This window comes from Manis pentadactyla, chromosome 1 (genome assembly GCF_030020395.1).
Source record: "Manis pentadactyla isolate mManPen7 chromosome 1, mManPen7.hap1, whole genome shotgun sequence".
Classification (NCBI taxonomy): Eukaryota; Metazoa; Chordata; class Mammalia; order Pholidota; family Manidae; genus Manis; species Manis pentadactyla.
Genome location: NC_080019.1, coordinates 1,163,142 through 1,190,339, shown reverse-complemented (window position 1 = coordinate 1,190,339; position 27,198 = coordinate 1,163,142). Strand labels below are relative to the sequence as shown.

General features: G+C 46.0%; 1 protein-coding gene across 7 annotated transcripts in view; it reads right to left on the bottom strand.

The window, feature by feature from the left end:
• PALLD (palladin, cytoskeletal associated protein) overlaps positions 1-27,198 on the bottom strand; it is a 315,678-nt gene that overhangs the window by 94,492 nt on the left and 193,988 nt on the right. The window lies entirely within an intron of this gene.

Sequence of the window (27,198 nt, the reverse complement as noted above, 5' to 3'; positions counted from 1 at the left end):
CCGGCTTGATGTGGGACTGCCACGCCATATGCGTCCCTTGCCCTGCTTCTGCTCTGTGTTGTTCGTAAGACCCATCCCTGCAGCCTTGTCTAGCTAGGGCTCACTGATTTTAATTGCTGAATAATGACTATCACAACTTCCTCATTTGTTCACTGCGGACGGGCTTCTGGGATGTCCCTGTCTTTGGCCACCGTGAACAGGCCTGCTATGGGCCTCCGGGTGCCCGTCCCCACGCACGTGTGAGGCTTCTGTGAGGAAATCACTTCAGAGCGGAGCTGCTGGGTCACAGGGTTTGGGTGCCACTGGGCTTATCAGACATGCCGAACTCTGTCTAATGTGGTTTTTACCAGTTTATACCCCTGCCAGCAGGGCACGAAATAGCCTGTTACTTACATCCTTGCCAGAATTTGGTATTGTAAGACAAATTTTTTGCCAGTCAGGTGGGAGTATAATGGTATCTCTTTGTTGTTTTAACCCATATTTTCCTTATTATTCATAAGTTTGAACATCTTCTCATGTTTATTAGCAATTTTAATTCCTTGTTTGCTGAAAGTTTCTCACCTATTTTTAAAAATTGACTGACATGCCTTTCTCTTTTGTAGGAGGTCTTTATTTGTAGGAATTCTTTATTTTGTGATCTATATATTATGGTAGAGGTCTAGTGTTGTCCATATGAATGGAAAATATTTTCCATTGTGTGACCCGTCTTTTTACTCTATGGTATCTTTTGATAATCAGAAGCTTTTACTTTAATGTATCTGGGTTTATCAAACTTTTTCTTTTATGTCTTGTTTAATGCACCTGGAATTAATTTTTATATATGGTTCAAAGAAATTCATTTTAAAAATAGAAGCATAAAAGTTAACCACCACTATTTATAAAAAGAGGCAAATGTTCTGTTTTCCTCTTGTACCGCAGACATGCAGCCTGACACTGACCGGTGGCCAACAGGATCATGCACCTTCTTTAGGGACAAGCACACTGCCAACCTGTTAACTCTCCCAGGAAGTAAGAAACATACGTGTCACAGGCCCTGTGCAGGTGCATGAACACACACATGTGCACCCACTGCACTCATGAACACATTTTGGGTAAATGCACAGGAAACAGCTACCTGTGGGGAATGTATTTTTTTAAATGTTGTGCCTTGGGGGAAAATAATATGATGTTTAAGAAAAATGACAAGGGTAATCTAACAGGAAAATAGCATCAGATACACCAGAATTAATTTACAGAGCTCTTTCAGGAATTCATCTATCAAACAGGCATGCTGATTTTCAACTTTTTCACATGTGTGTTTTCCACACAACAAAATATTGGTTGCTTACGAACTACAATTATAAGGTATCAATCTTCCTGTGAGAGACAGGATTTGAGTTGCAAACACATATCCCCAAATTCACTGTCTAACTAACAGACAAGCACAGGCGAGAAGCAATCTGCCAGATGTTCAAGGTGAGCAGGGTCAGGATGACTAAAGAATGTGTCAGACACAATTTTAAGGTAAGATCTGACCATCTTCAATCCTGACTACTCTGAGGAGAAAAAGAATAGGGATTCTGTCCTCCTCTTCCTTCCACATGTTCTGCTGAACAATTTAGCTGCACAGGAACTATGATTTCTCTCACCCCTTAACAAATTAGTCCATTTATTTCAAGTCTGATGAACAACAGAAAGCAATTAAGTTAAGTCTTACAGTTGTAGCAAATAAGTCAGAATATTTTTACTTTCCAAAAGTTTTAAACATTTCAGTGCATATTTACTATGTGTGATTTAGTAGGATAATATCAGTATATACACTACGGTCCCACTTAAAAATACATATAATTATTGTATTTAAAAAGTTAACAGTGATTACCTCTGGAGAGGTAGGTTACAAAAATTTATAATGTTCTCTTTGTGCTTTTCAGTATTTTTCAGTTTTTACGAATTTTTATCTGTATTCTATCTGTTGGTAGATAGACATTATAATAGACGCAATATAGAAATTTTAACTGCCTTAGTTCTAGTCATAAGTTTTTGTTTCTAATATTCTTATAGGAAATAAATGAATTTTATTGTATTTTGGCAATTCAGAAAGTGACATTGCAAATTTTTAAGTTCTAAACCAACTTTTCAAAAAGAATACCTTCACTTTAAAGGTTTAATTCCTTTAAATATAATTTAAGTTTCTTCTAATAGCATTTTTATTCAGTGGAGTTTACCACATAGTATAGCTTTACCTTTTACATGGAACTGGGGTTGGGGGAGCTTTTAGATAAGCAAATGGTGTGTCTAGGGAAGAATGCATTTAATATTCTGGGATGTACCCATTATTGTCTGACTTTGCAAATGCTTGACCTTCAACTCTATCAGGGGAGGGATAAGGCAGGTGAGTGGGCCACCACTTCACAAAAATCAGAAAAATCAGGTGGGCTTGCTTGCGTACAGCTCTGAATTGAACACCCTTAGCAAAAATGTCTTTGGTTCTGATTTTATGACTTTGAACTCAAGGAAGTAACCAGATTGGGATCAGAAGAAAAGATTCCTGTTTAACTCAGTGTGCTGTAGAATTCCACAAGAGATTTACTGAATGTGGGATTAACATGCAGGGAAAATCCGCTCTGTAATCAGCCAGGCTGTGGCTATGTGAGAGGGTCTGGTAGGGGAGGGGAAAGGGTTAAGTATGTACACCAGGAAAACAAAAATCTGCTGCCAAATCTGGAATTTGGCTATTGTGTTTGTTATTTTGAGCTCTGGTTTTTTTAAATGAACTTGTTCCTGTGAGCTAATATGAGGAGTAGTTTTACCCTGCTAAGGAAATTGGCAGTTCTATCTGTATACTGTCATTTCTTCCAAGCCATCTCTCCAGAGGAAAGCTGAGAATATAAATTTGAAATACCAATCCAATTCTCACAGATCTTGATTCTCTTCCTTAAGATATTTGCTCTTTTCCAAGGTTAAAGTGCCTAAAATCCCCTTGGTTATGAAGTTATCCCAAAGTAACTTAACTCGGGGTGATCTGATAAACTCCTTCATTAGGAATTCAACAATTTTTTCATAAAGGACGATGATAAACAGGCAGATGACTAGTTTTGTGTGTCCTGTTAGATTGTCCAGGTGGTCTAAACACACTACGTTTCTGCATGAGTCACAACAATCTTGCTATAACAGTATTTGGTAAGGAAGGTTAGAAGTTGAAGGTTAGAAGTTCTAAGGAGTTCCTGCTCCCCAGAGCACAGGGAATCTCCAAATCAAAGAGTAAATGTTAAAATTCCTCACTATCGTTCAGGGCTTGTTTTTTTGGTGTGACTCTGAAAGTCTTTGAGTACATCACATGAGATATGCATTTCCACTTATTTCCTTAGTAATCCACACATATTTGTAGAGAAGATACAGGTCTGATGATGCCAAGTTTTCTAGCCGAGTCACCAGCCTGCAACCAGCAGGTAGGGGCAAGGACTGCGATCCACTTTCATCGCTTGGCAGACGCCAAGTTCCTTGTACGGCACCTTCACACACAGAGCTGGCATCTGAAAGCATGCGGTGCACCCCTTGGTACGGTGGATCCCACCGGCCAGCTAACTGATTCACAAGTCTGCTCACAGATTCCATCCGAACAGCTTAAATTAAGAGTCAATGAAACACAGCCAGGGCCCCGTTATGTGTCGCTTGTAACAACCATTCTTTGAAAAAGCAGCTGGGGAGGGAGGCAAGAGCTGGGGCTCCATGAAAGGGAGAATGTCCGGGAGTCATCCTGGGCTGGAAGGGACCCACGGCCGGCCGGGAGCACTCCTGGGCCAGCCTCCCTGCCGAGTCTGGGGAAGCCGCTTCCTGGGGAGGAGAGGGGCTCCCCGTGCCTCCAGGACCAGACTGAGCACAGCTCAGCCCCCGGGGTCTGCTCGGGCTGGGAAAGGTCTGCTCCACAGGCCTCGGAGACATGGTGCTGCGGACCTCACACCCCTCCAGCCCTGCAGGCGGAGGCAGGAAGGCGTCCCGTGTCCTTCCCCACAGGTGGGCTGCCAGCCGCTCTTCTCTTCCAAACACAGGAAGGTGTGTGTGAGGTTCAAGGTCACGCCCTGACCTTCGCCTTCACTTTGGTGGCTCCCACCCCTTCATCTCCAGACCACGCAGGCACCCTCGCCTCCAGGCCGTCTCTAGGCAGGCCTGCCCCGGGGCCCCTAACACCCCACGTGCACACAAACCCTTCCTCGTTTCCTCCCACGAAATGCCTCTCCTGCTTGTCTTCCTTCCACACGCAGCGGCCCCGGCTGCCGCGGCCACTGAGCCTCTGTTTACCTTCTTCACGTAACTCATCCCTGCCCAGGACCCAGGGACACTCACAGGGGCCCGGGACACCGTCCTGGAGGCAGTGCTGACTGCGGGGTCGGCTCTGCGACCCGACAGTGCTCGGAGTTGACCTGGCCCTCAGCCGGACTCCAGCTGACCATATCCCACTAGCCAGTCATTATCCAGCTCATTTGGCAAATACTTGTATAACATTTGCTACATGCTAGGAGCGGTTCTAGGGGCTTGACAAATGCTAACTTTCTAAGTCCTCAGGACAGTCCTGTAGGGACCCTGCTGTCACTATTCCTGCCCTGGGAGGAAGGACGACCCCCGCCCTGGCTGGCCTCGGGGCCCTGCCTTCTCCGATGCTAGCTGTGTCTCTCCTCCTGGACACCAAGCCTTTCTTCATGCCCCCGTCTTGTCCCCTCTTCCAGATGCTCTTGCTTCTCTCCTCATTTTGGCCTCTGGGACTCCTCCAGGCCTGCCACCTCCGAAGGCCGGACTGCGCCCACTCTTGCCAGTACTCCTTGAAAGTCTCCTCCACTGACTGGGGAGGATGTCTGAGCTGCTTTGCAAAATTACTCAACTGTCCTATTTCCCAATGATACTATAAGTTCCTGGAGGTCAGATATTCTTTTATTTTCCTCTGAACTGAGTAAAAATATAACTGGTACTCAAGAATCATTATTTAACTAAATCAAAATGAGAACTGTTGCTATTATGCAAGAAAAAAAGAACACAAATCACCTCAGTGTGTCTTGTTTTTTTGCAACTACCATGAACACACATTTTTGTCTGTGCAATGACGGCAGCATATTACATATATTTGTGGGTAGAAATGCTGTTTTCTTGTTTGCATTAGACCAGGGCTCAAGAAACTATGGCCTGTGGTCCAAATCTGCCCCACTGCCTGTGTCTGTAGACAAAGCTTTACTGGCACAAAGCCATGCCATTATTTATGTATCACCTATTGTTGCCTACATGCTGCAAGGACAGAGTTGAATATTTGCCATACAGACCATATGGCCTACAAAACCCCAAATATTTACTACTTGGCCCTTTACAAAACATGCTGATCCATTTTAGACAAAAACTAGTCAAAGCATCTAAATAGGAAACACTTTGGCCCATTGTTTCTCTTTTTAATTTGAATTTACTGTCCCTATTTTCTTGACGCCTTCTGTATACTTTTCAAATCAAGCACGTACCTGTAGTTTGGGATCAAAATCAGAGTGAGCATAATGTGCTCTGCGTCACAGCCCTGCTGCGAGCACGCGAGAGAGAGCCAGCCATAGGCCTGGGCTCTGGGAAGCCCCTTTCCCTCTGTGACGTTCCCTGAGGCCTTGGTGATCTCCTGTCATGATGTCCCAGTGGTCCCCAGCCACCTGGTTGGGCTTTCTGGTTATTATGGAGACCTTCCAGGCCAAGGGAGGCAGGAAGAGCCGTGGGTGATAAAATCTGATAATCCCCGAGCATTTATACCCGGTCTAGGAAGGCAGGTAGGGATGGCATTTAGCTCTAATGAGTGCCAGGGCAGTATTTTTATCAAAGTGGGCATTCCCACTCTTCATTAACAATAATGCAAAGCAGTCAGCTAATGAATTAAAAGCACATATTTTCAATATAGTGGTGGAATGACTTTAGCTTTCACCTGGACTCTGTTTGGCCTGCCTTATTCTTGGCTTCTGGGACCCACAGTGGCGGGGCTGAACCACCTGTCTTGTCCCTCATTTCTGAGTCTGTCTGGTGAACCTGCCTGGCAACTAGATGGTGTGATCCTAATAGTCCTGAGGCGTCCTGACCCTGGCAAGGAGCTCAGTGGCCGGGTCCCCTGCCTGCTGACAGGTTTCCTCACTGCTGACAGTCTGTCCAGCTCCCGCAAAGCTCCAAGCGGCCTTTGCCCCCATTTCCTGTCGCCCGGTCACCACGGGGTGCTGTGCTGGGCCTCCAGGCCTCTGCCGCGGCCCTTGCACATGCTGAGGCTCTCTGACTACCCACAGCCACGCTGAGCGCCCATGAGGGCATCTGCCGAGTGCTGCCTGGAGATCAGGCAGCTCCAAACCCACACGAGACAAGTCAGACATGGTGCTTTCCAACGGTCACAAAAGCCTACTTTTTACTCCACAGTGGAACCATTAAAGGCCCTGAGGACAAGCTGCCTTACCACTCAGAGATCATATCCAACAGCTTTGTCATCACAGAAGCTAAACACAAGCTGACAAGTACCTACGGTTCTTTTTTCTGGGAGTCATTATGTTCATATCTTAAAAATGTCCATTTTTAAATGTTCTCAGATGCAGATTACCATTGTCTTTGGCTCTTTTTAAACCAATACACATACGTATGCGTGTACACGTGTCTGTGCGCACATCACGGATATAATCTTTAATCAGCGTGTGGATGCCTCTTGCAGCTGATCCCTGGGCTTGTCCATGACCCGTCCTTTCATGACAACCGGCCACGGAGGGGGAAGGATGAGGCAGGGTGAGAGAGGACCGTGCCAGTACGTGTGAAGGGACAGATCCCAGAGCAGTGGACTGGGTAACTGTGTTACGAGGGATGTAAAATCTTAGCAACTAACAGCAAAATATTTACCTAGTTTCTAATAATCTAGAAAGGTAAGTGAGGAATAGGAAAGCTGGATATTAAGCTTCAAAGAGCAAGACTGACCCAGTCGGGGATTGCAGCTGATCTCGGCAGTAACTTGGTGTGTGGGGGAGACTGGTCAGCACAGGAGCCCACTCTGCGCACAAAGAGGGAAAAAGAGGGTGCTCTGAAGGATGGGCTGGCCAACCATATTAAGGATTTACAGAAAGGAATTAAAGAAAAGAAGGCATGGCAACATTTATAACAAAATAGGGAATCATAGGGAAAATTTGAAGATAAAGCAATAAAGGTATTGAAAGGTGAAATGAATTTACTCAGAGTCAAGTCATTACATTTAGAATACCTGGGGGAACTATTTGAGTCAAATGCTTGACTAAGAATGTAGCATCAGCTTTTACATAATCATAGGAAATAGAAAAATACAACAGAGTAGCAAGAGTTTTACTGTGCAGTACGTTAAAAGTCAAACAAATCACAAAATCTAGAAATACGCATTCATAGATACCCTAGAATCCATGTCAGATAAAAGGCAGTGTGCATATAAGACATTCACATTGAGTTTATACTTCCAAACTTTAAAGCTAGACCATAGTCCCTTGTCAAAATGAAAGTGTTTTCTCCCAATGTCCTTTATATCGGAGAGGTCAAATGAACAGTTCCTGAAGAAAGGAATGACGCTAGATCTGTAACGTGGTATACAAAGGTGGAAAGGAATACAGTTCAGAATTCTTTTATTTAGTAAGAAAAGCAACGATGCTCTTTCAACTCCAAAGGTTATTAGGGCACAGGTTATACTGCAACATACAGCAATGTGTGGGTCCACAGCCAGCAGGTAACTGGGAATAGAAGACACCTTGTGACCGGTGAACTCCCTGAGATCAATGACACTTGACATGCTCCCCATTTGTCTTGCTGAACCACACCATAACCTCGTAAGAGCCGACGACATCAGTGACTAAAAATTCAGTAAGAATATATACTTCGCAAGTATTAAGAGCCAGTCTGCTTCAAAGGCTGGCTCCTCCCTACCAGTCCCGTGATCTTAGGCCAGCAGTTCAATCTCTCTGAACTCCTTTTCTCATCTGAAACATGAACGTAACGATGGCATCGTCCTAGTGAGGGCGGGACAAGTGAGCTTATATGTTTAAGGCATTTAGAACAGTGTCTGGCACATAACCAGTACGACATAGAGGTTTATTATGTGAACATTTACTGACTATCTGCTGCTCTAAAAGGATTCAATGACGGCTAAATTATAGTCATAACCCACAAAAGCAAAGATAGAAGCTTAAGCATAAGCCTCTACTTTGATTTAAAAAATATATGTTCTAGTTCCCATAAATGGACCAAATACACTGAGTACAGTGATTACATAAGGCACGTCATCTGTCTTAAACCATAAGCATATTAAGAATTTGGATCACTCCCTTAGAGATTAGGAAATTCTTTTGGAGACAGCTGGGTGATATATGTCTGCTAAAAAAGTGTCCAGCCTCCCACCATCTTCCAGTGCTAAGATCCTGTGAGTTAGCAACAAAAAGATCCTACTAATCATACTTTTAAAAAGCAAAGACTGGGGCATTTAAAGCTTTCTCTAGAGAGAAAAAAATACAGAAGAGATAAGATTGGCTTTGGCTCTCCTGCTCATTTTCTTCTCCTGGTTCATCTCACAGTGCACCACCTCCTCCCCACCCCAACATACGAGGTTTGCCTACATGGGAGAGAAGTGGGTACAAAGGGACAGTCTGAGGTTGGGGTGAGTCTGATATTCTTCTGGGTTCTTCAGGGCTGATTATAAAATAGTCTGGATTAGCAAAAGCTGTTGGCAGAGGTATTTTCTTTACTCCAAGCCCCTGAGTTGTGGTGCAGGACTGGTGGCTCAAAAGCAGGGGGCGCCCTAGAAGAGAGTGCTCACTAGGCAGTGCTGGATGAGCAAGGCAGTGGGGGTCCCAGGCAGGGCCGAGCACCGCTGTGCGCTCCAGCCTGACACCTGGGCATGCCTGGTAGGCTCTGTTCCCCAAGGAAACAAATCACTGCTGACCTTGGTGGGAGGGAGTATTTTCTGAATACGCTAAGAGGAGAGAAAAGAAAGTATGTTCTTGGATCAGCGACTTCAACAGTCTCATCTTGGTTTTCTCATCAGCTAGCTGGGAGGTGAGGCCTGGAAGGTCTCCACAGTCCTGGCCACACTGGTTTGCTCTGAATCCATAAATGACACCCATGGGAACCCACTAGGTCTGTCTCCTAGTCTCCTTGTCTGTGCCTTCCAACCCCTAATGCCGCATAAGTGTCTAGCCATCATTCACTCCTTCCTACCTAAAGCTGCAAGCCTTGAGTCAAATTCTCACAGCAAGAGTCTCAGTGATGTTGAGATACATCGATCTTTGCTGATATGCTAATGAGAAGGTCAGAGGGCATCCCTCCAGTCCTCGGTAGCATTTGCACATTTTTCCTAAATTCCATCTGCCTATGACATTTATCTGGGAGTGACTGTCTCAGTCCAAGAAAGCAGGACGTCTTTTGCTAGGACTGGCCTGTGGAGAATAAACGGGATAGAACGGTATTTACATGCTTTCCCAAACACACATGGCAGTGCCAACAGCCTCTCATCTCCTTCCCCAGGCCAGACTTACGGAGTCTTGCTAGTCATAGTTACGTGAGCTCTACTCAGGAAAGCTGAAAAGTGCCTTGGCCTGCCTCCTCTCACTCCCATTATTTTCCTGATAAACCTTAATCAGGCCTTTCTTTGTGAGATTGTAGGTTTATGTGTGTGTGTGAGTGAGAGAGACGGAGTGTATATGTGTGTGTGTGTGTGTGTCTCCTTGATTTCAATGATCTTTGGCCAAAGACATATGAATAATTAAAATGAAAGAAAAAACTTCTAGTTATAGTCATTAAGCAAGCTGTGGCTAGCTTAACTGGAGTTAGTGTATGAGACTAAACAAGTCAGTTGAGAGCCCAAATTGTCAGTGTACTGGGAGTATTTAAAATAACAACAGAAAAAAACTAAGCAAATTTTAGCAAATCAAACCCAAACATATTAAGAATAATACATCATGATGAAGTAGGTTGGTTCAACATTTAATCAATGCAATTCAACATATTTTAGAAAACTATATGATCATCTCAACAGAGGCAGAAAAAGCATTCTGCAAAACCCAATATCCTGACAAAATGTCTCAGAAAACTAGATATAGCAGGAAACTTCCTAACCCTTTTAAAGGGCATCAATAAAAACTAAACCGAACATACTTATTTGTGAGACATATTATAAAATACATAATAGTGAAACACTGAATGCCTTCTCCTCAATATCAGGAATAAGGCAAGGATTTCTGCTCTTACAACTTTTATTCAGCTTTTATTGAAGGCTCTGCCACTGCAGTATGGCAAGAAAACAAAACAGCAAGTATCTAATTTGGAAAGGGGGAATAAAACTGCCTTTATTGGCAAACAACACTAGGATCTATGTAGAAAATCTCATGAAATTTATAGAAAAGCCACTAGAATTAGTAAGTTAGTTTAGTGAGGCTGCAGAGTATAGGATTAATTTACAAAAATCAATTGTATTTCTATACATAAGAAATGAACAATCAGAAATCAAAATTAAAAACTCATTTACAATAGCATAAAAGTATAAACCACTTAGGAATAAATCTATCAAAAGATGGGCAAGATCTGTACACTGAAAACTACAAACACAGCTCAGATAAATTAAAGAAGACCTAGTAAATGGAGAGAGATACTTGGCTCAAGTCAGAAGACTCAGTGTCTTAAAGGTGTCAATCTTTCTCAAATCGATCTATAAATTCAACACAATCTTAATTCAAATCTCAGGAGGCTTTTGATAGAAATTGAACAAGCTGATTCTAAAATTCACATGGAAATGTAAAAGACCTCAAATAGCCAAAACAACTGTGAAACAGAACAAAGGTGGAGGGCTAATATGACCTGATTTTAAGATTTTAAGCTTTGTATACAAAGCTACAATAGTCAAAACAAGTGTGGTATTGGTATAAAGACAGACAGACTGATGGAACTGAATAAAGAGCAGAGAAATAGAACCATACATGTATGGATGACCAATTTTTGATGAAGTTACAAAGACAATTGAGTGCAGAAAGGATAATCTTTCCACCAAATGGTGCTGGGACACCTGGATGTTCATATGAAGAAAAAAAGGAACTTCAATCTATACCTCAAGCATATAAAAAGCATATACAAAAATCAATTCAAAATAGGTCATATGTCTAAACCTATACCATAAAACTGTAACACATACGTCTGGAAGAAACATGGGAGAAAATCTCTGTGAGTTTGGATTAGGCAAAAATTGCTTAGATATAACATCAAGAGCAAGACTAATAAAAGAAGTTGATAAATTTGACTGCATAAAAATTAAAAACTTCAGCTGTCACTATTGAATCAAAAGACAATCTACAGATGAGAAAATATTTGTAAAGCATGTATCTGATAAAGGACTTGTATCTAGAATGTATAAACAAGAAAATTATAAGGAAACAGACAAGCCAATTAAAAATGAGCAAAAGATTTGAACACACACTTCACTAAGGAAGACATGCAGACGGCAAGTGAGCACATGGAATGATGCTCCAATCACTAGTCATTAGGGAAATGCAAATTAAGGCCACAATGAGGTCTATTACACACCTATTAAAATGGTTAAATAAAGAAAAACTGATGATACTAAATACTGGCGAGGATGTGGAAAACCTGGATTTACATACACTGGTGATGGTAAGTAAAATGATAATCCATTTTAGAAAATAATCTGGTGGTTTCTTAAAAATCTAAACATTCACCTACCATATAACCTAGCTGCTGTACTCCTAGTTTTTATTCACGAGAAAAGCATAAGTTCACCCAAAGACTTGTACATAAGCAGTTTTGTTTATAATAATAAAAGAAATGATTTAATATCAACAACTGAATGTATAAACAAACTGTGATAGATATATGAAATGTCTAGATATATCACATAACACCTACATCATCTACGGCATATGTCATATGTACAGACATATCCTGTATCATGTATATATGTACATATGTACACACATACGTAATGGAATCCTACTCATCAATAAAAAGAAATAAACTATCATTTATGCAATGCAATATGGATGAATTTTAAAATAATTATGCTGAGTGAAAGAAGCCAGACAAATCTAGAAAGTGCATATGAAGGTATCGTGACTGAAGGCAGGTCAGTGGTTACCTGGAGGGAGAGGGAAGCCGGAGGAGGGGATCAACAGGGGAGGAAGAAACTTTAGAGAAAAGATGGACATATTTGCTAGCTTGACTCTTTTATTCATCCACTGGGTATATCTGCTGAGCACCAGCAAGGGTGGAGACACAGGCGGACGGGTGCATATCTCCTGCTACAGGATGCCTGTGCAGCCAGGGCTCGGGCCCGGTCACACTGTGAGGATATATATACAGGCTGCAGAGAATTGATCTATGTTATCATTCACACAATGGAGGAACTCGCTATGGGCGTTCAACCCAAAGGCCTCTATAGGCAAGGTCAGATCCCTGCCCCCAGACTCTGGCCCTGAGTGCGCACGGTCGTTTGAGTCTCAGGCACCATCAGCACACTGCCGCTTGTGCCCTTCTGAGGATGGTTAGCAATCGTCAGGCCAATTTGCAAAGGGAGTGACTCGAAAAATATATGTAAGAAGAGGTGTGCAGTAACGATGAAAACGAGAACAGAGATAACGTGAAAATTGAGAGGGGAGAAAAGGGATGTGCCACTTGTATGGAATAGTTTGCTACTCACCTGGCAGGGCCACATGGGGTTAGGAGGCCAGATTGTGAAGCTCAGCAGCCCGTGTTCAAATCCTAGCTCTGTCACCTGCTCCCCTGTGACCCTCTGTATTTCTATTTCCTTATCTACAAATAGGGCTGCTTCACAGGGCTGCGTGAGGGCTGGATGCTAAGCACATTCTAAGTGCAACAGGGACGATGTCCAGAAAGGACTCTGTCAACCAATCATCAATGGTGCCAGTATTTCTGCTCTCTGTAAAATCATCTGATTATTAGGGAAATATGTTTCTATTTATAAAAATATATGCTGCCTCCAGTGACCCTAAATGCCACTTCAGGGGCTTCTCTTGATTAGCAATTAGAGTGACAATAGCTGCTTCCTTCCCAGCTCCCGGGGACATGGAGAGGGTTCCAGGGATGAAACAAAATTTCAAAATACCCCTGCACTTGCATGATGAGTAATGTGTGAAGAATAATGATCAGAGACCAGGTGGCCTAGAAAGGAGGCCACTCATTCACTGTAAGACACTAGGAAAAACCTTTGTAAACCACGCCCAGGACTGCTGCTGTGAAACTCCAACTAGGGATGACACTGCAAGATATTTCTTGTAAACCACTAAATCAACTTTAGTGATCACATAACTAAAAAATCAGTTTGTTGCCTCCACACCCCAGGCGACGGATGAGGGCTGACGTGTTCCGCACTCACCTGCATCCGCCAGCCGACAGAGGCCTGCGGAGCGGAGTGCGGTTTGGGGCTCCTCTGGCCGGGAGAGTTCTCATCTTCTCGGCAGGCTGCTGAGAGCCCTGCATTTTGGACTCGCCCACGTGAGAAGCAAAGGCTCAGGGAGTCTCCACCTGCAGGATCCATGATCTCATGTTTTCCTTTGCACTGCTTATTGCTGGTTTGATAATTAAGCAAAGCACATCTGATTTAGGGAAGAATAGGAAGATCTGCAGAAAAGTGTAGAAAAGATCAGCACTTTCTTCCCTCAGGGCACCCTGAGAGCTCTGCTTTCTAAGAGCAGCTCTGAGGATCACGCCACACAGCATCTCAGGCCACCTCTGTATGGATGGCCACATCTGTAGGCAGTGCAGGGAGCCACCAGGGTGTGCCGCCCTGCCCACCCACTGCGCACCTGCTGTCACCCAGTACCACCCTCAGAGCTGAGCACAGCGCACGGCCCCGCCTGAAGGGATACAGACTTCTTCATTCTAAAATTGTACCAAATCCCTGAACTGAGCTAGGCCAACCGCGTCTGAATATTACCAAAAGGGCACTGCTTTAAACAGCTGGTTAGGAGTGTGTGCTGCAGGAGAGAAGGAACCACCGTGGTCTGCACTGGTTAATTTCTCCCTGTCCCTGGCCCCGTTCTTGACCTCCTTCCACGACCCTCCTCCCTGGCCCCACCCTCCGCCTCCTTCAGAGGCTGTGCCATTTAACTTCAAATAAAGCAAGAATGGATTTGGACGCCTGCCTGTGCTGTGCACACATGCTGCTGAAAGCTGTGCGCAGAGAACAGAATCCACGCAGGGCCTCACTGGGGAGAGAGGAGCTATTTTAATGGCAGCGTTTATGTTCCCAGTCTGTAGATAACTAAAACCCAGCAAGATTTCACATCGGGCTTTGAGATGAAAAATATCACCCACTCAGTGGAAACACAAATTTCATCCGTTTTGCCCTCTGGCCCTCTCAGAGCTATCAGTGCGCCTGTACATTTCCCCTCTCCTGGAAATTTCTGAGTCACACGGAGGGAGACCCAGCGTGAGGTCTGGCCAAGTTTCGCAGGTTTCGTATTCTCAAGGAAAGCAGACTTGAAAGGTTTCCTTTCTGGGTTCCCTCAACCCCTCAGACAGTCTGGAGCAGAAACTGTCCAGAGGCCCATGAGAGAGTGGAGGCCAGAACTGCAGCAGGCAGGGGTTCAAAAGGGCAGCGCCGGCCCACAGCTGGCTTCTCGGCAGCAGCTTTGAGACCCGCCAGCCTGCCTCGCAGTTGAAGGCAGGGTTCCCAGACTCCTCACTCAGCTCCGACCTTACAAGTTTTACCCTTTGAGGGATTCAAGCCTGCAATCCCCAACCCTTTTTCCTCTCCATAAAAATGGGAGCTTACAAAGACAAAGCAAATTTTCCAGCGTCCCTGTGAGGACAGTTTTGACGAATGTCTCTGGATTCGTGCTCGTGGGCAGACTTGTGCATGTGCACACCCCTCTAACAGTAAGCGGGCTTGAAAGTCTGGTCTGTATAAGCAAGGAGAACAGCTCATTTCTACTGAGTGGCTGAGTGACAAGAGCCGCTCTTCACCGGAAACATCACTGATGCACGAACAAAATACATACCATTCAAATCAGCTGCCTTGGCTGGACATATTTTTATATTAATTTAGTTGTGTTCTCCAAAAATAAACTGAGTCTACGTTACACATTCCTAATGAAAACAATTTTAATAAACAGACTGTATGCATGTGAATCATGAACATACCAGAGTATAAATGTTTGTAAGAAACTTTCTTAAAACCCACCACTACCAAACAGTCTATTAAATGGAACATATCTTTCTTTCTTCCTTCTACTTTTAATATCGACCTTTATTCCGATATCCAGCCTGCTATATGTTACAGCGAAGGGTCCAGTACAGGGAACCAATGGGAACATCAAAAGGGGCTTCGGCACAAGAACTGTCTTCATTCTAACTTTTCTGACACAGTTTTTAGATGCTGCACTTTGGACAAGCTCGTTTGTCCTCTGAAAGGTGGCTCCCCAGGTAGGACTTGATCTTAGCTGGGCATATCCAGCTGATGCATTCTCAGAGCTATGAGGCAGCTGTGTCAGAGGCCAAGGGAGATACAGGCAAGGGAATGGTGGGTTCTCACAGAATGGGTGAGAGGAAGTCAGGCAAACTTCATGGACAAACTTGATGTGTGTCCTGAAGAATGAATAGGAGTTTTCTAAAAAGACAAATGGGGAAGCTGGGGAAGATTCTAGATTACAGTGTGTAAGGAAGTCTGAACCAGGTGAGTGTGAGTGGCTGGGCTGTGGCTGAGACAACACCAGAAAGACAGCTATGGGGTGGGGTGCTCAGAGGGACCTGATGCAATCAGAGAAAATGAGGGACATAAACATCAGCATAATCGGGATGTGTGACAGCCAGGTTGTAGAGGAGAGGTCTGAAATCTCGAGATGTCTATTCTGAAATATGTGGTCGCTGGGGGCTATTTCTCAGTTTTTTACCTCACTAAGAGTATACGTTACATATTATTCCTAGTGTATGTTATTCCAGGCATATATTACTTGTATAATAAAAGGGAACATCATTAAATGTACATGTGTGGAATGGGGAGAACTGACAGCAAAGCTGTTCCCGTGAAGAAGCCAGTGACTGTAGCTAACACGGCGCAGTCTGCACCCTAGAGCGACTGTGGGGGCTGTATGCCGAGAGCCAGCATAAGCGTCCCTGAAGGTGGCGCAGGGTCTGGGCTGAGGGCACAGGCCAGGTGGCTGTCACAGTCTCAGTACCTCCTCTCCTGGATTCATCAGGCCAGTTCCCAAGGGTTACATCAGCTCTGGGGCCGCAGTTTAGGGTTGAAATCAAATTTGTCTGGAGGGGGACCATCAGAGCGAGGGGGATGTGTGACAGCCAGGTTGTAGAGGAGAGCTCTGAAATCTCGAGACATCTATTCTGAAGCAGGTGGTCCCTGTGGCCACCTCCCGGTTCCTCGGCTCTCACGAAGCTGGGGCTCATCCCCGCGGCCCTGGGCCAGGAGGGACACCAACAGCAGCAAGTCAGAGGGTGGCCGGCTTGGGCGGACATAGAAACAATCTGCAATCCCAATGTTATGGCTAGAAGTGACTGAGGTCACATCCAAAACCATCACAGTTAACACTAGTGACTCATTCTGAGGCACAGTGACTTATTCCCAAGACCCTTTGGCTACTCAGTGTTAACACACAGACCACCAGCAGGCCGCTCCGGCCAGCACAGATGCCCGACAACAGCTCAGCTTCTCCAGACACAGACTCCCCATCTCTGGACGTGTCCAGGGTGCTCCCAGGAAATGCCTGTGCTGGGCAGGCTGCTGGCACAGATCATCTCTAAGACCGCAAGTCTATGCTGCTACAATTTGAATTTTAGGGAAATAACTTGAAGGTTAGAGTTGTGTTAAACAGAGTACTACTATTCAGTAAAGAGAAGTCTAGGATGTTTGGAATAGTGGCTGGTAAGCAAAGGAGGGAACTCCTTACTGTCTCCCATCTCTTACAGGCACCACTGTGGTCATTAGCAGGAGTACTGACCTGGGGCATCACTCCCACCCCTCGCATTTGGCAGAAGCCGGGGGTGTGCTGGGTGAGGAGGAAACCGTCTTTCTGCTTTGGTACCACCCTGGCCGACTAGGAAGTGTGATGTCCCCACAGAAAGGGGTGGGGTCTGTCTGGGTGTACAATGAGTGATGGCAGAACGCCACCTGGAAATTGTCATAGAACAGATTACAAAAACACAAAGCATTTTCATTCATTTTGGTCAATGCCAAGAAAAGACTCCACGTCTTCTCCTCCCCACCCCCACCCACCATGCTCAGAAAACATCCACATGTTCATTAGTGATGCAGCTGTTTATCTGGCCCACGATCATAGGAACAGGGCTGGGTGCTCACCTCGCTGGCTGCATATCCAGACCCTGAGTCCACACTTGAAAGAACACAGAGCACAGGGTTTTCCTCATTACCTCTGAACTGTAGATGATGATTTCATTAATTAAAAGCTATTTTCTGGCTCCCGCTACGTCTGTTCTTTGGGAAAGAGACTGAGATCTCTGGTGCACAGTCTGCTACCCTCCAAAGGTGGAGTTACGCAGTCAAGCCAGCTCCGAACTTACTGCCCCCAAACACGGGACTAAACTAAGACAAACCTGCTGAACAGGCTGCTGGGCTCCGAGCTGTGACCACTTTAAGGCCGTTCGGTGCCAAGTAACCATTCTTACCTACAGCCTCTCTGGATGGGATTCCCGGTGCACCGCTGTGCCTCGTCCTTTCCCTCCCAGAATGTAGCTGCTCTGAATGCCCTGTCCTCACGGGCCTGTGCTAATGCCTCCCGAGGGCGCTGTGAGCTGTTCAATCCAACTGCCTCCTCCATCTGTCATCACACTCATTTTTTGAGCACCCTCTTTGTCTAACGTTGCGCTGTGCATTTTACATATATTCTCTCACTTGCTGGCCACTCCTCACTCTCATCTTCCAGATACGGACACAACACGGCCACATCAAAGCTGTCGTCAGGTCTGCAGGTGGGACTCAGACAGGCTTCTTCCTGCCCCCAGCCTGCTGACCACCACGCCCGCCCGAGGATCTGGGGGCGCCCAGCTGCTCCGAGGAAGCAGCTTCTGTCCTGTGTGTAAGGGACGGCATTCAAACCTGCTCCCAGGCCACACGGGGAGCAAACGCCTGGCGAGGGTTGGGGTAAGCGCCCTGCGGGGGAGTTTTACATCCAGGACGCTCCTAAGGGCCCGGGCACAGAGAGCGCTTTCCACCTGGAGATGATGAGTTTATAAAATGTATTTTATATTAATCATATACAACATAGAATTAAATTACTTTAATAGGAGAAAGGATTGGTCCTATTTAAGTCAGGCGTTTCTTGGGTCAGTAGAAGAGCTGCCCTCCTCTGCGAGTTAGCTCATTGGCAAGTGCTTACGGCGCCTGCTGCGTCTGTACGAGAAGCGAGGCAAGTATCTCCCTCAAAGGGAGACCTGCCCACCTGCCCCCTCCCCCAGTGGTCGGCTGCCCCACTGTGTCTGCTCTGTCCCTGTAGGATGCATGGTGAGTATATCCCTCAAGGTGAACCGTGCACACCTGCCCGCTCCCTTGGGGGTCGGCTGCCCCAGTGTGTCTGCTCTGTCCCTGCAGGATGCATGGTGAGTACATCCCTCAAGGTGAACTGTGTACACCTGCCCCCTCCCCCAGTGGTCGGCTGTCCCAGCGTCTCTTTGGATAGCAAAGCATGTCTCGGACATGAGCCTGGGAAGAGCTCTGACTCACTGTGGCTAGTAGCCCTGGGGGTCAGGGGAGAGGACAGGTCTGTGAGGGGCCCAGGCACCCTCTGTGGTCCAGGGTCTCTGTGCTAGGAGCAGACCTAAGCCAGAGCCTCCTGGCTTCCCTCCACGCAGCAGTGCTCACTCTGACTCCAGGGCCATCCTGAGGGCGATGGAGCACATGGCCCCGTCTCCTCCCAGGTAAAGGGGATATGTCATCTACTCTGCGGCGTTCTTGTGAAAATCAAATGACAGCAAAGTGCAGGATACCAGAGAGAGGACCTGGCCTGTGGGAGGTGTTCACTGTGTCTGGAGACGGGGTCTGCATATTAAAGCAGGATAGTAAAGGATTCCAAGTGCCAAGATTACAAAGATAAAAATCTACATGTAAAGAATGGCATTTTGTGTTTTAAGTTCAATAATGTATAAGTGCTCAATAAATGTTAGCGATTATTATATAATGAAGCAACTGAAAGTAATCAGCATTTGTTAAGTATACAAATTTGAGTCATGTTATTTCACAATGTTTATGGTTAAATAGATTTGTCCTTCCTTTTTTTTCCCTAGAAACAAAATCACAGGGAAGTAAGTCTTTCAGCCTAGAGGATGGAGTAAGAGAGCATCACAAAGAAGTAAAGCCTGAACATGGCTTCCCAGGGAAGAATGACTGTGATTCTGACCCTTGGCAGGTTCCAGGCTGACAGCAGAAACAAGAGCCCATATTCCTCAGCTGATACTGCAGGAGAAAGAGTATTTCCTCAGGCCAGTTTCTGGCTACCTTACAAAGAAAGGTGCCACGTATGCGATTATAATCCATGCAAATAAAGCGAGTGATTCACAAAGCTGTGAGACTCCAGTGTCCACACAGAGCAGCAGGGGGACTCACTGGTGAGACGTCTGGTTGCAGAAATGCTGCTGCTTGAAGGCCAAAGACAGAGGCTCTGGAAAATATTGTGGGAAAAACATATTCCATGGAAATACATGTCCTAAACTTTTCCATATGAAAAAGTGGAAGCATTTCTTCCTCCCCAACCAAGCTCTAAAAGTGTGCATGGCTTCAGGAGAGGAAACGCTACTGAGAGACTTCAGGTGTGGGCCCCACTCCTGGGACTGTGCACCTCCAGTCCCCTCTGGCTGAAGACTGGCCGTGGAAAGGAAACGCCCAGGTGTGGTCCTGGATGCCACAGCCCCTGCCCTCCTCCGCCGAGCCACTCGCACTTCTCAGGCAGAGTAGCACTCATGGATGATGAGGAAATCACTGCTCTGCTCTGACTTGCCAACAGATTTTTAAAGTTTTAAGAAAAACAATATGACAGGCATCAGTGTTCCAGATTTCAATTTCAGTAACTGAGGCATCTGAGGGAGAAAACTAGTCTTCCCTTGATCTCCCAACATGAGGCAGTGAATGTCCAGACCCAGTCTTGGGACGGGACCCTGCGGAGGGTCCCCCCCCACCTGCCCCGTGAAGCTCTGTGGGGGGCGGACTTAGACGTGGTGCAGAGGCAGCACCTCTCCCCAGAGGGGGTGGTAAATATGCCCCCTGGGCTAGCAGGGGATGAAACTGAATTTGCTACTTGGGTGCCTTCTCGGGTCCCACACAGCCTCTGCTCCCCTCTGCCTCCTGGGGGACTGGAGGAGGGGCATGGAAGACTTACAGGAACTCAGATGTGGGGACCCAAAAGCAGAAAGACTCACATTGCAACTTGTCCTTGGGAGGAGGTCCCTGAGCCTGAAGCCAAAAGGAGTCAGTCGTAGTAGCGGAGACAACGGGAGGCCCTCCACCTGCCCCCCGCGTGCCCACAGCCAGAGCACAGTACAAAGCAGAGTCAGAAGTTTCGAGAAACGCCAGTGGAGGTGGGATGAGAAAGCCAAAGATCCTGGAGTCAAGATGAGGAGGGCAAAGGACGTGCCCAGTCTGAGGCCGGAGGCCAGAGCTGGTTAGACGAGGGGCAGAGGCTGCCGCTGGGGGACCGCGGCGGGCCAGCCTGGACCAGCAGCCTCTTGCTCTGCAGCCATGATGTTACATGGGCTTCCCCCTGCCTCGGAGGTGGGGCCCTCTGGGACTGAATAGTTACCCTGGGGAGGCTGAGTGAACTGGAGAAGCCTAGCTTTGAAACAGGAAGTGACTCATCACCTGGAATAGGTGAGCGGAGGCTTGTGTTGCTTCCTATGGAGGAGAGCAAATTGAGTTCATGGGTCAGAAATAAAGGGACCGTTCTGCGCGTAAATGGTTATAGATTTCAAAAGCCTCCTACACACAAATACTTAGTGGGTCACTGAGCTGGAGAACTGGGGAAAGGGTAAATTTGGTGGGGTCAGTATAATGAGCATACCTTGTTTTTATACTTTTCATCTAAGAATTACATGTGCATGGTCTAGCTCACCGATCTACAGTCTAACATTTACTTTTTGGTGCAGGAAACTAGGGATTTAAACTATGCACGAGTGGGGGATGTGGAAGGGAAAAAAGCTACCTTTTAAATTTACTGTTTGTGGTTACAAGTTTCCTTAGGAGACATAACATTTTTTTTCTCTCATCTAAAAAAGTAACTTCTACTAACCTAAAAAAAGCTGAGTTTAATGTTTCTCAGACTGTTTCCAAGCAGACAAAAATACCAACAACTTCATCTCCACAGGGAGAGGTTTGTGATTCACTAAGTGTGCATGAAGAGAGCTTATATGCCTGAGCCTCTCGGTGCACCTCGGGAAGAAGGCAATGTACGGGCATGTGTACCGCTGCTCGGGGGCTCTACCAGGGCTCCCTGACCCAGGGCTCCCTACAGGAGAGGGAGCATCACCGAAGGAGACAGAGCAAGCAGCCAGGCCAGCTTTCCCATTGCTAAGGGTCTGCACGGGATACACAGCTTCAGGAATTCGAGTTACATCAGTCTCTGGAGCCAACAATTCCAGATGCTTATCCAAATCCTCTCCAAAGCAGTGGTCCTTAAGCCAGAAAATATGAGTTGCAAACATTTTTTTTTAATAAGACAGTCAGGAAAAAATCTTCAGGAAAGCTGAGGCATGCTCAAAACTGCCAGAGGTCAACTAATCTAAGGTATGTGCAAGAGCATTTCACATGGTCCCTGTGATTCAGTAACTTTTGGGAAAGGGCCCTGTAAATTCTACAGTGCCATGATAACATCAGTTACCACTGCCACATTTGTATTTTCACTTTCAGTCAGCAGCTACAACAGGCCAGAGGTGACTGGTCCAACAGCCAGTGGTCGCCGTCCTCACGCCAGGGGAGAATGTGGAGGCTCTGAGGCCCAGCTACTGACACACATTCTGCTCTGAGACCGACGTCTTTCCATCGGAAAGTGGTCACGGTACTTACCTGAGTCACAGAAGGGCAGTAAGTAAGCTAATGGATATAAGGTGCTCTCACAATAGAATATCCCAATCAATCTCTAAGGTCCCTACCATTACCCTAAGTCGTTGCTCTGCTTCCACCACTGTGTGCACACGCCCCCGGGCAGCGCTGACCCCTGGTAATGGGCGTCGGCCAGTCTACGAGCTATTCTTTGCTCAGTTTAGACTTTCAGTCTTTTACTCGGAGGCGCTTCCTGGACTTGCAAACGTTTAGTGGGCTGGAGTTCAGAAGTCCTAAGACCTCTCACTTTGCAAGTAAGAAATCTAAGGAAATGGACATTTCCACTTGGTATTTCATAATTTTTCCTTCTGTCTTCCCAGCAACTACAAGATTATTTATATTCCCGCCCCCTCTCTTCCTTTCTGTCCCTCCCCGCGGCACGCCTCACTAGTTTCTGCGTCCACGTGCGTGGAAGCTGCTCTCACCAGCGTCAGCCGGGACCCCCGTCTCTGGCCCCAGCGATAACTCCCAGTCTGCTGCTTTATAGGTCACTTGGCAGCGTGCACAGAACTGATCGCTCATTTCTTTTTTTCCTGGGACACGTTCCTCACTGGGCACCTCCTGCTCGGGTGCCTCCAGCTCCCTGGGTGCCGCTAGCCCCCGCAGCCCTCCGAGTGTGGCGGTGCTCCAGGCCTGTCCTCAGGCCCCCCCCACGGGCGGGCACTTCCTCCCAAGACACAGTCCCCTGGCCACACGCCACACGCTCAGTGGACACCCTCGGGTTTAAAGCACTAGTTCTGCATCGCTGTGACTTCTCTTTCCACCTGCTTACTTGGCGTTCCACATGGAAATCTGTGAGAACAGCTCACACTTTGCACGGCCAAAACCCAACTCTGGGTTCCTTTCGGCCTCCTGCGTTGTTCCTCCCTTACCACCACCGTGTCCATAGGTAACAACTGCCACCCAGTTCTCAGATCCACACCCAGGAGGAAGTCAGCCTGCGTTCATTTCTTTCCCCTACATCCCAAACGTCACCATCAGAAAACCGTGATGGCGACACACACACCCAGAGCCCCATCGCTTCTCTGCCATCACCCTGACCCACCACCGCCATTTCTTCCCAGACCACTGTGATCTGTGAAGTGGCCCTGCTGCTACTCCTGTCCAGCTTATTGTCCCTGCGGCTGGCAGAGAGAGAGTTTAGATGTTAAATCAGACTGTGCAACTTCCTTGCTTAGAATTTTCCTGTAGCCTCCGATCATCCTTTACATAAACACCCAATACCATATCCTGGTCTGCAAATTTCCTGCTTATTTTTCTTATTTCATCCTCCACCTCGATCTCTCTTTGCTGGCATGCTTACCAGCTCTGACAGTCTTTCTGTAACCTCACTGCTTCTGAGAGACCACGACCAAGGTTCTTGTCACTCCAGGGCTTCTGGGCGTGCCATTCCCTCCATAAGCATGTACTCTCTTCCTTTTTCTCCTTAGTACTAGTCTACCCCAAACTATATTGTTTACATTTGTTCATCTGTTGACCATCTATGGCACTAAAACGTCAGTTCCCTCAGGGTTCCACCCTCTGCACCTGGAAGAGTGACTGGCGCGTCTGGGCCATGAGTGTGCACACTGGGTGCTCATGAACAACTACAGATGTTGAACGAAGGGTGAATGACAGACTCAAACATGACACAGGATGATGGCAGTGAGTCAGTGACAGGAATAACACTTTTCTCTGTGGTACTCCAAATTATGGTTGAATCTTAGTTTTTTATTCTATTTAAAACCATAGAATTGTTTTTCTTCAGACTGTTACCATATAAAAATCATCACCATGTAATAAGTTTAAGAGGCCCTGGAATGGAAAATAATAGTCAGCATAATTTAGCAGTATTTGGAAAACCACAATTGTGATCTTATCTCAGATTTGTTATGAAAAACATTAAGACTGATTTTATTGCATTGCACTGAGGAATCTACGTTCAGATCAGCTCATCTGAATGAACATAAATGCAATCACTGCTTTAGGCACAGGAAATAAACCATATGACCAAAGAAAGCAAACTAAAAGGGGTACCCATGTATAATAATCTTAACTAAGGATGACTAAAACTTAAAAAAAACACAGAATAATAAAACAGTTTGATACTGGCACAAGAACAGACCCAGAGATCAATGGAACAGAATAGAGAGCCCAGATATAAACCCAAGCACATATGGTCAATTAATATATGATAAAGGAGCCATGGACATATAATGGGGAAATGACAGCCTCTTCAACAACTGATGTTGGCAAAACTGGACAACTACATGCAAGAGAATAAAACTGGATTATTGTCTAACTCCATACACAAAAGTAAACTCAAAATGGATCAAAGACCTGAATGTAAGTCATGAAGCCACAAAACTTTTAGAAGAAAACATAGGCAAAACTCTCTTGAATGTGCACATGAATAACTTTTCCTGAATGCATCTTCTCAGGCAAGGGAAACAAAAGCAAAAATGTACAATTGGAACTACAACAAACTAAAAAGTTTCTGTACAGCAAAGGACACCATCAATAGAACAAAAAGGCATCCTATAGTATGGGAGAATATATTCATAAATGACATATCCAATAAGGAGTTAACATCCAAAATATATAAAGAGCTCACATGCCTCAACAACCAAAAAGTAAATAACCTGATTAAAAAAGTGGGCAGAGGATCTGAACAGACACTTCTCCAAAGAAGAAGTTTAGATGGTCAACAGGCACATGAAAAGATGCTCCACATTGCTAATCATCAGGGAAATGCAAATTAAAACCACAATGAGGTATCACCTCACACCAGTTAGGATGGACAACATAGAAAAGACAAGGAACAACAAAAAGGGGAACCTCCTACACTGCTGGTGGGAATATAAGCTAGTTCAACCATTGTGGAAAGCAATATTGAGGTTCCTCAAAAAACTAAAAGTAGAAATACCATTTGACCCAGGAATTCCACTCCTAGGAATTTACCCTAAAAATGCAGCAGCCCAGTTTGAAAAAGACATATGCACCCCTATGTTTATCGCAGCACTATTTACAATAGCCAAGAAATGAAAGCAACCTAAGTGTCCATCAGTAGATGAATGGATAAAGAAAAGGTGGTACATATACACAATGGAATATTATTCAGCCGTAAGAGGAAAACAAATCCTACCATCTGTAACAACATGGATGGAGCTAGAGGGTATTATGCTCAGTGAAAAAAGCCAGGCAGAGAAAGACAAGTATCAAATGATTTCCCTCATTTGTGGAGTGTAACAATGAAGCAAAGCTGAAGGAACAAACAGCAGCAAACTCACATACTCCAAGAAGGGACTGGCGGTTACCAAAGGGGAGGGGGATGGGGAGGGTGGGAGAAGGGGGCTAAAGGGCATTGTGATTAGTACACATAATGTAGGGAGCTCAAGGGGAAGGCAGTACAGCACAGAGAAGACAAGTAGTGACTCTGTGGCATCTTACTACGCTGATGGACAGTGACTGCAATGGGGTGTGTGGGGGGGACTTGATAATATGGGTGAGTGTTGAAACCACAGTGTTGTTCATGTGAAACCTTCATAAAATTGAATATCAATGATACTTCAACAACAACCAAAAAAAAAGCACAGAATAGAACAGTCTTGAAAATTTGCCTAAAAATGTTAGCAGTGAATGAGGCCTCTCAAATATTGATTAACAGGCAGGTTTTGTATATATATGTTTCCTCTGAACAACAAAAAAGAAAAACATGGATGGATCCTTCTTAAATTTATATAAGGACAATTACTATAGGCTCCAAACATCGAAGGGAGATATAATCCTTATTCAACAAAAAAGACTTTGGACTTTTTAATACTTAAGTTTCTGAATTTTTCTTTCTTTTAAAGTATTTGCATTATTGTTTACTAGTATAAACATATTGTATAATATGTATTTGTTGCATATTTCCCCAACACTCATTGGCTTCAAACAAACAAAGGTCATTATCGCCGGGTTTCTGTGGGGCAGGGGCTTGCTGTGCTCTTGCCGCTCGGCTCTGGCCCAGGGTCTCCCACAGGACCGCAGCCTAGGTGTCGGCCGGGGCTGCAGGCATCCAGGGGGCACTGTGGCTGGCGGGCCTGCATCCAAGGCGGCTCCTTCACATGGCTGGCAAACTGGTCCCTCTCCATGCGGGCCTGCGCACGGGCAGGCGGGCGTCCTCACAGAATGAAGGTGGGCATGGAGGGGCTGGGCAGGAGACCACACGCCTTTTGGCAGCCAGCCTTGGAGGCGACGCATGTATCCTAAGCTGTCCTCTGAGGGTCACAGAGCCCGAGCCCGAGTCTGTGTGGAGCTGCCAGAGCACACGGACACCGCAGGTAAGGTTCACGGGGCTCCATGGGTGTCAGCTGCAGCAGTTTCTTACGGGCAGGCCCCTCACGCCCTCCCAGCTGGAAAGAGAGTGGGGATGGAGGACAGGGAGGGGGAGAGGGGACGAGGGTAAGAGGAGAAGAAAAGGAAGGAAAGGGAAGGAAAGGAGTAGGCAGGTCGGTAGGTCAGCGAGGGGGATGCCAAGGCATCTGAATTTGGGGCCAACGTGGACTTCCAAATACTAAAAGCATCAACTACGTGCACGCTCCATACCTGCCCCTTCCACTTAAAATGGCATGACATTTGGGGATCAGGTTACTGGCACTCAGAGAGGACGTTCAGGTGTCTACCTGGCATTAGCTGTTTTTCAGGGGTCAAGTGGTCACTGTGTGTCCTCTGAGGATAAGCAATGAGAATATTCTTAATTTCAACGGGTATTTGTTAAAACTCTCTTGCTCACTTCTCCCGTTGTTGCTTAAATACACTATTAAGACATTCCACCCGGACCCACAGAAGCAGCCCCAGTGTTCTGTGTACTCCACAGTGTGCTCTTTAGAAAGATTTGCTTCTTCCCCCTCCTCAGCTGTGTGAACATGACCAGTCTTCTGATCATGCTACTGATTAAAAATGGGCTTTCTGTGTCCTGTTCCTGCACCTACTTTTCTCTAGTACTCTAGCCACCAAAGTCCCCCACTGAGCTGGAGGGTATTTGTAAATAACTGCAGGCTCAGGCTGTATGTCAGCAGCTTCCTGTCCCTTCCCACGGATGGGGCGCGCCTGCCGCCCTTCCTCCCACAGCTGAGTGGACACCCCAGAGCCTTTGCCCTTGTGCGGACAGTTCTATGGTC